Raw genomic sequence first — 9,775 nt, forward strand, 5'->3', positions numbered from 1 at the left:
GATTCTTCATGACTGGGGATTTTCTTGTACTGGAATGGTTTGCCTTTTTGTTTTCCAACTTATTTTACAGATAAGGAAACAAGCAGAGTTAAATGACTTGCTCAGGTTCATACTGCCAATAAGTGTCTGAGGCTAGACTTGGGAAAATCAGTATATTGACTTTAGGCTCAGCACTCTTTCCATTTCACTTATCTGTCTTTCAGTAATTTTTTTTTTTTTTTTTTTAGTAATTCTATTTAAATGTAACATATAAAAGAAACCTACAGTCACACTACTGAATAATGAAATAGCTAACTCAAGGAAGAATGAACAAATGAACATGAGGTTAGTTTATTCCTCAAGTTGAAAGGACTTTAGAAATTATCTAATTCATTTAATATTTAAAAATACTAGCTCAGAAAAAAATAATTCACTTAAGGTCATCTGATCTTTGCAACTAATGTAAAATAACCCTTTTCCTTATTCTCTAGATCCCATTCTTTCCTGAAATTACCTTCACAATCCTTTCCTTTTTAATATTCAGACTCTACTTGCTCTTTCCTTGCTGCCTACAAATATTTTCCGGTCTTCAACCTTACTCAAAACCCCCAAAACAACCCCCCCAACCCCTTACTTGCCTACCATTATTATTCCTTTATCTTTTCTTTTATAGTCAAATTTTTAGAAAAAACTGCCCATTCTCACTGCTTCCATTTCACTTCCTCACTCTTCCCCTCCTTTCATTAATATTTCAATACCTTGCAATCTGATTTCCTGTCACTTAACGGAAACTGATCTCAGGTTTTTTAGCAATCAAAAGATTTCCACATCTTGACTTTTTCTCAATTTTCAGCCTTCTTTACTGTTGTGTAAAATTTGATAATTCTTCAGAACACTTTCTCCTGCCTGGGATTTCCTATAGAGAAGAAAGTATTCTGGGTGAGAGGGTGGTCAACCCCTGCCACCTTCTTGAGAATTGGTTGACTCCTTCCTCCCCCTGCTACTTCCTCCTTGGATCTTTCTGATTGTTCTCTCTGGGTTCTTTTAGCTCCTCCATCTCTTGCTAAGATCACCATCCGTGTGTACTTTCTCTAAAAGAGTGGTTATTTCTCAGTATTGTATCCTGGGCCTATCTTACCATTTATTTCATCACTATGATCAGGCATCTCATTGCCTGCTCTGCTACTCACTTTTCCACACTAAGAACCTTTTGAATCAGATCCTCTAGAGACCCAATTCCACTTAATGCACCCTTCTTACAGACCAGCCCTGAGAGGAGCTACTTGGATAGAAGAGTGTCAGTACTCAAATTAGACTCCTGTATTTAGTTGTTTCAGAACTCTGGACAATGTTTCATTCCATATAGCTAGCCATCTACTAGTATTCCAGGGTGTTATGGGCCAGAACAATGAATTTGAAACTTAAAAGGTACTAAGTGGAACTGATGAGACAATGGCTATCTAGTTTAGCATGGTTCAGTATGATTGATTTAATCTTACAACAAATAATGGTTTCCTAGTGATATAATGATTGGTTTATACTCAGTGTAGAGCATATAAGGTAGGAGCCTCGGCTAGGTTCATTCAGAGACAGAGAAGATGAGAACTGGAGGCAGGAGCTTAAGCTCTCAGGCTGTCAGAGAGCTAGAGAAGACAAGTGCAATAAAAGCTCTCGGAGCCAAGGAGACAGAAATTCATTTCGCCTTCAGTCAGGCTCCTGGTGGCTGGCCTGGCCTCCTGTACTTCCCCCACTGAGACCAAGGCTGGTCTGAAAGGCTCTCCAGAAAGCTGCCCAGCCCCAGGAAGGAGATAATAAAGGATTTGGACTTTGATCCCTGGCTACTCTTGTGATTACTGAACTGAAACGAAGGCTGCCCCAGAGACCCCAAGAAAACCAAAGAATATTACACCAGGGGACAACCAGTGCAGGCATCTTGCCATTACCCTTGATATCCCACGTGTGTATGTGTGTGTGTATGTTATCCCCTTATTTAACACTCCCCAGACTATCCCTCAAATATGCATTATGTACACTTAATGCTTCCTAGCTGTGTGATCCTGGGCAAGTTACAACTCCAATTGCCTCAGCAAAAAGAAAAAAAAAAATGCATTATGTGCCCATTAGGATATATGCTCTTTGGGGGGCTAGGTGTGTGTGTGGGGTAGTAGGAATTATATTTGTATCCTAGCACCTAGTACAATATTGGACACAAAAAAGATAAATGATTGCTCACTATGTGGATGTTTTTTCAACCTTTATTTCAGCCTCAGCTAATTGAACTCCAGTATTAAATCAAGTGCTGTTTGAACATGACTTACTTAATGTTGGATAGACATTTCATTTCTCCATTTTCCCCTTCCACTTAAACACATCCCGCATCCTGATATATTTTTTCTACCATCCTTGTCACCCAGATTGCAAGTTTGAAATTCACCCTCTTTTTTCTATCCCTCAATTCCAACCATTTCTTGCTACCACCCTAATACAGTGCCCTCAGTTGCTCTCACCTGCAAGATTGTTAAATTGGTCTGCCTCAAGTGACTCCCTTCAAATAATCACATAGCTGTCAAATTGATATTCCTAAAGCGCAGAATTGACTAAACTGCTCCAAAACTGCAGCTTCTATGGGTCCCTATTTAGGGTAAAAACCTCTGGCATGTAAAGCTTTTCACAGTACACTTTTAGCCTAACTTTCCTATATTATTGGGCATCAATATGCTTCATGCGTACTTTATTCCAATTAGACTGGTCCTGAACTTATTGTTCTACCTTCCATCTCTGTGTTCTGCAATATTAAATGTCCTCCTCCTCTGTCTTTTTACATCCCTAGGTGGTTTTTTTAAAGGGTCTGTCACATTTCCTATATGAACTAATTTTTGTATATTAATTTGTGTGTTCTTTGAATTTGTCTACTTGTTTCCATCCCCAATCAGAATATAGTTCATCCATTTCACAGTATCTGATATATATTAAGCATATATTAAAGTCTTGTAGAATAAATGAATACCATACAAATAATAACAGTATTTGGATTTGAATACAGGTTTTTGTCCCTCTAAGTCCAGTTCTCTTTTCACTATCCCACATTAAGGGTGGTCTGAAGGTAAGGACAGAATTGACTGTACAGTCTGAAGTGGGGCTTAGGAAAGTGTGTTTGAAACAAGTATGTCTTGTTCTATACCAAACCCAGTGGAATCTTTGGGCAAACATATGATAGGAATGAAATTTGGATTATTGGTTCTGTCTGGGGTACAGTGGTTTCTCAGTACACATGAGACATAACACAGAAAAGACATTCTCTATAAGGTTTCATATATATGGGTAGCCAAGAAACCTTACAATAATGAGGGCATTCATCATTTTCTGGCTGTATTTGGGTTAAGGGATGAATAAGGCCTCAGTTACTGACATCATTGAATCTATACATTCCTTGTAACTTATGGTAGCCAGAAAAAGCTCATATAATTAGATGTAGGGATAGAACATTGAACCTATTCCCTTCAGAGGTCTGTTTAAAGCTGAACTCTGCCTTATAGTTTTCTTTAAGTGGACTATGAAGTTCAGAAGTTTTACAGCAATAAAAAAGGAAGAGAAAATGTCCAATTATATTTCACTTTATACATGTATGGATTTGAAATAAAAAATTGCATATGAAATGAAATTTTGGAAATTGTATCCTCTTTTGATTAGACAAAAAATAGAAAGTATCTTTAATGTAATTAATATAAATGACTTCCTTGGCATTTCTCTGTACATACAATTAATTTTTATTTTTTGGTTAACCTGTGATCCAGTGTCCTTTATGGACTCTGATATATATATATATAAAATCTAATATACATATATATATATATATGTATATATATGTATAGACTCTGATATATATGTGTATATATATGCTGGGTTCTAAGCTTGGAAGCTTAACCCTAAGAAGGTTCATTATGCCTTCACTTTTAAGAGTTTCATTTTAGAGAAATCTCTAAGATAAAATTTAAGTTTGTGTCTAGGTTTCCCCAAATATGGGTAACTCCCATGGGAGCATAGTGTACAGCTCTGACATTGGGTATGGAATAGATTTTATTTTACCACCACAGAAACTGCATAAGACACAAAGGACTAACAGAAGCCCATGACGGGATAGAGAAATATAAGAAGCATTCAAATATTCCACCCAGAAAGTAAATACACTTTGTGGGATGAGGCTTCTTAACAGGTAATCATCTGATGGATGGGCTTGCATCATCTGAGTTACATGAGGATTAGGAGTGGAGTTTGCAAGGAACAAAACTTTAACCCTCCTCATGGCATACTTTCCCGTGATTTTAATAGCAGAGTGATTCTATATGTGTTATCTGCTTTTAGAAGCACACTGTTAAGGAAGTTTCCCTCTAGGAAGCTAGTGTCCAAATGTTTAAACTCATGAACACACCTGGAATTAGTTAAACATGAGGCAATTTCCAAAGATTCTGGGATCATGCTGCCTAGGGTACTAAATTAAATTTAAAATTTCCCTTCTTTTAGCAGAAGAATTTTGGGTCACAAACATTATACACGAACTACCTTTTGGGGCTGAGAAGACATGCATGTTTGGCTCGGCCACATTCTGCTATAATTAGCTATAGGCAACTAGGTGGTACAGTGGACTTGAACATTGGACTTGAAGACAGGTAGGACAAGTTCAAATACTTTGGATATGCTTAAAAGCTGTCTGAATGTATGATGCTGGGCGAGTGGCTTAACTTCTGTGTCTTATTTGCAAAAAGGATTAATAAAAGTGATGGGGGTTGAGGTCCTTTCAAGAAACCCCCCCACCATGGCTGACCTTTGACTTACAAATCCTGGTCAATGGGGTTTCCCCAGCCCCCACTGGATCTGAGCTAACTTGGGTTTTCCCAATCCCCACAGTTTAAATCCATTGAATTCTATTCAATGCTGACCCTGGCTGAAAGCAGGCCAGGAGCCTGGGACTCCACCCACCTTCAAGATCACCAACAGCCCCCATGGCTACTTTAGAGTCCATGTTTGCAGAAGTCCTAAGCTTGGCATCCTTATGTTGGTCATGCCACGGGTTTCTGCCCACCAGACCTAATCCAGTGCCCTTTTATCTCTACCCTCAACTTTACTAACTAAACTTTACTTCCAAATCCCTACAATAAACCCTCTTTTATCAATCTAGGTTTTTGTGCCTGTAAATTCATTTACAGGGGACTTTGCGCCTCATGGGATTATCTATGCGCCGACCCAAAAAGGGGGTTCCCTTTCCCTAACTCTCATCAACAGTAGTCCAGTGTTGTGAGATAAAATGAGATATTTATAAAATGCTTTGTAAACCTTTAAACCTCTCAATGTTAGCTATTATAAATTATTTCTTTGCCGGCTAAACTCTAAAAGAAGATGCAAAGGAAAAAGGAAAAGAGGAAGTTCTGAAAGTGAATTGGTCTCATATTTTGATTTATACAATCTATGGAGGGAAGGGCTGCTTCTCTCAAAAGAACTTAGTGTCTCTGATTCTCAGGCACAATAACCAATCAGTGGAACAAATTCTCTGTCCTCTTGATGAGGAGTAAACTGAGGTCTAAACCAGGATGGGTCAGTTCCTTTTCTCACTCTCTCCTTCCTTCCCCAAAGTAACCAAGGGCGGGGTCAGCAGCAAATGAATTTGCTACTTAATGCTGTATGGAAACATAGTCTTTATTGATTAGAATGGAAACACCGGAGAGCCGGTGGGCAAAATGGCTGCATGGTACAAGGCCAATTTTGCAAAGAATAGATTTTTGAGGACTCTGTTTTATACAAGAGCACAATCATTCAGATGCAGTGATGTAAGGAGGTTCAGGAGAGTGATGTAAATAAGATAAGGATTCTCTTGTTATCTTTTGGGGACAGACAGAAGTCTCTTCCTAAAAAGGAATTTCCTGCTGGCATTTGGTCTGAGCAGATTAGAATGGGGGCTGTAAAACCCCAGCTAGCCCAGATAGCCCAAACCAGTTTGACCAGATCTTGTATCAAAGGTCCAAGTCCCAAAGGAAGTTGGAGATGAAACAAGGAATATCAAGGGGCTACCTCCCCCAACATAACCCCCCTCAAGCAGTTAACTCTTAAATTCTTTTAAGAAAAAAATTTTGCTGGTAAAATGCTAATGGCCCATCTAGTAAAGAGAAGTAGGAGAAAATGCTGAGAAAGTCAAAGCTAATGTCCCCACACTGTCTTAGAATAACAGCAATAATTACACAGTTTTAACCACTCCCAACCCAAATTTTAACAGTAATAAATAACCCAGACAAGGTTTAAAAGTCATTCATCAACCATTTCTAAAGTTCTCCATAGCAGTCCAAAGTTCCCTAGAAGCAGGGTCTATTCCATGGTGTCTTCTAAAACTGCTGCAGGCTGAGAAATGGTTGTAGGTTCTCATTCCTTGGGATGGGTCTGCTGTGCTGACAAGTAAAGCTGATTAAAGCTGATCTAGGTCCCAGAAGCAAGTCAATATCTGTAATTTGACCCAAGATCTAGAACAAAAACATAAATCTAACAAATAAAGATTAGAACAGTTTATGATAGAAAGACTGGTCCACAGGACTGCTGCAAAAATGTGAAGAGGCCAAAATAGATTGGCCAGCAGCTTCCTATGTGAAAAAAGTGATTAAAAACCTTAAAACAAAACATTTGTGATTTCTAACAGTAGCAGACAGATGACCAGGCTAAATGCTTATTTGCCCAAGCATTTAGGATACAATGATTACATATAAAAGGATGGAGCTTTACAACTCCCCGAAAACCATAACCTTATATTGATAACAATAAGGAATTTGTCTCAATAATTTCACAACTTAAACAATTATCATATCCAAATTGATGTTTCATAAATGAGCACTATACATTCAATTCAGTTTGCTTTTAAAATACTCAATACATGGAAAAATATCCCAAATTGCATATTGTCCTTAACAGAAATACTTTCAAAAGGACAAATAAGAAAAAAAAAAAAAACTATTATTTTTGAGGCTCTTTAAATAATCTCAGAATGACCCAATATATCTTTAAACTTATATTTTAAACTTATGCAAAATGTCCAAATACCACATATAAGAATTCAAGAAGTTCTTAAAATAGCAATTAAACTTTTAATATGGATCACATTTATGACCATATTGCACAAACATTAAAACCCATTTTGTATCAAGAAACAAATATTCAATCAATTAACCTAGACTAGATCCAGTCTCTTTAAATCACTCTTTTGTTGCTACAGCAGTAACTTGACTGAAAAAAAACAAAAAACAAAAAACAAAAAAACAAAACAAACAAACAAACAAACAAACAAAAAAACCGGCCGGAAACACCTGGAGGGGAGAGGAGGAAAGGAGAGTATTCCTTGTCCTCACCCTTCCCCTATTCAAAAACATTTTTTTCCTTTCATCCTTCCATTAAAAACTTTTCTTCTTGTAACATACCTTCTAATACCTTGCAAATCTTTAATTGCTCAATCCTTCTTCCTTCAAAACCTGTAAAATTCACACTGTATAGCGTATAAACCGAATCAAACCAAACAATTTTTTCCTTTCTGAGGGTTCGCCTAACAGCAATTAGCAAATCTCTCTTTAGCAGTAAATGCATCAATATTCAAACAAATTCCAAGATCTTATACTCAGAATAAACAATCTAGTATGCAAAGACAACAGCCAAATTATATTTCCCATAATCAAATGGTTTTTTCTGCAGCTGGATTTTGATCAGATAAGGGTTTATAGCCTTTACTCTAGCAGGCTCTAAAGACTGCTTTAAGGGAAAAAAACTTTCTAGTCACTTTAAAATAGCCAAGTTCCATTCACATACAAATTAGTACAACAGGTTAAAATTTAAAATCACAAATAACTAACCAATTTCCAAATTTCTTAATCCTTGTTCTTAAAACTTCTATTTCCTCACAGATTTCACAGAGAATGTGAGAGGATGTGGTGATTATTTGGTGATTTTAATCAGAGAGAATTGGGCTCCTAGTTTTCCTTTATCAAATTAATTCCTACCCATCAATGGGCTAGGATAGGAAGGGATAGTTGGAAACCTGAGGTCCTCAAGCCAGCAAGGCAGGATGGGGTTTCCAAACAATTTTATATCTCCCTTCAATTCCAGTACCTTGGGGGGGGGATGGGCGAGTAGGATCTGAATGGAGGAGTAGAACAACAGAGGCTTCCCATATGAAAAAAACGAGATTGGCATACCAGCTTAGTCCAAATTTACCCTGGGCAGCTTGGCTTTGCTAATAGAAGAAGGTGAGCCTGGTCCAGGGGCACGCTACCTCAAGTATGGAGAGGCCTGGAGGGCAAGGCTGGAGTCCATGGTCCTTCCCTTCTCTGGGCAGTCGTTCTTCCGGTGTCCTTCCCGTTTGTCCTCACCCAGTGGCTGACCAAATCTGAAGCACAAACTTTGGGGCCGATGAAAAATAGCAGTACCCAAAATCTGTGCCTGCTGTCTGCTCTTTACTCCGAGCCATCCGTCCTCCTCCCAATCCCTATATACCCCAAAGGCGACTTCTGATAATTGAGTCGTGGAATTTTGGGATTCTAGAGCCAATTTCTGCCAATTTAGTCTTATATCTGGGGAAGACTGATTGATAAAAAGCTTGGAAATGACAGCAATCCCTTCTAGAAAAGTGGGGTGCAGGTTAGTGAATTCTCTAATAAGATTCTTATCAGCTGCTTGCATAAGATTCTCGTAATCTTCCTGCTTTGTATTCCCCTTTTCCATTCTTTCAATGGGACAGGTTAGAAGATGATCCCTCATCTCTGTATCACCACTCCTCTCCTCTCTGTACCTATTCCCCTCTTCATAGTTCCCCCCCAGAATTTGCGAAGGGAATAATAGCAAGGGCCCCATCTAGTACCTCCCAGTCATGTTAGCAGCAAACCTGGGCGTTAGCTCCCAGAATCATTCTTATCTCCTGTACAGTGCGACAAGAAGAGATAACATCTCCCCAGGACAGATCACTCTGAAAAGGAATGTCTGTAAATCCCTCAATAAGTTTCATTATGTGGGAAAAATCCCCAGAGAGCTGGCCATTTCTCTCCGGAGGCAAGGCTTAGAGATAGCTATCAGAGTCCTGGGCCGCAGCTGTAGTAGAGTCAGGCTGCGTGGGAGGGGTAGAAGGATGGAGGCTCTGGGGCAGGGAAACCTGATTAGCAGGGTGAGAAGGAAGGGTCACTGCTTCTCAGCCGAGAAGGGCAAAGCATCAGAGTATTCCCGGAGTCCAGCTCTGGGATTAAGTTCTGCTGGAGATCAGCGTCTCTCCCCAGTTCCACCTCAGTAAATTTAGGCAAAAACATCCTGCAAGTTAACCGTGATTTGGGATCCCTGTAGAGGGCCCAGAAAGCTTGCACGTATGCAACTTCTGACCATTTACCGTGTCTTCTGCAATATAGATCTAATTCCCTAATAGTAGAGTAAATAATACATCCGTTAACAAGCCAGGCCTCACTGTCCAGTTCTTGATAAAGGGGCTACACCTTGTTGCAGAAGTGAATAAGACTTTTTAATTTGAAATTCTTGAGGCCTAATTTTTTCCTGTTTCTCAAGAGATATCCCAGAGGTGAGTCTTAAGGGATGGAAGAGAAGAGTTGACCCATTTTTACCACTACACAAGCCCGAAAATTTCCACTTTTATAGTTCAACCTGATCAGACGTCTCTGTCAGGTCCCACAAATATTCCTCTCTTCTATATAGAGGAAATATCTGTCCAAAAAAATGGACTCCATTTGCATCTAGCGTCCCAGATCAAACGATTCCCAGAGCTCATTCAGCT

This window comes from Sminthopsis crassicaudata, chromosome 2, assembly GCF_048593235.1.
Source record: "Sminthopsis crassicaudata isolate SCR6 chromosome 2, ASM4859323v1, whole genome shotgun sequence".
Classification (NCBI taxonomy): Eukaryota; Metazoa; Chordata; class Mammalia; order Dasyuromorphia; family Dasyuridae; genus Sminthopsis; species Sminthopsis crassicaudata.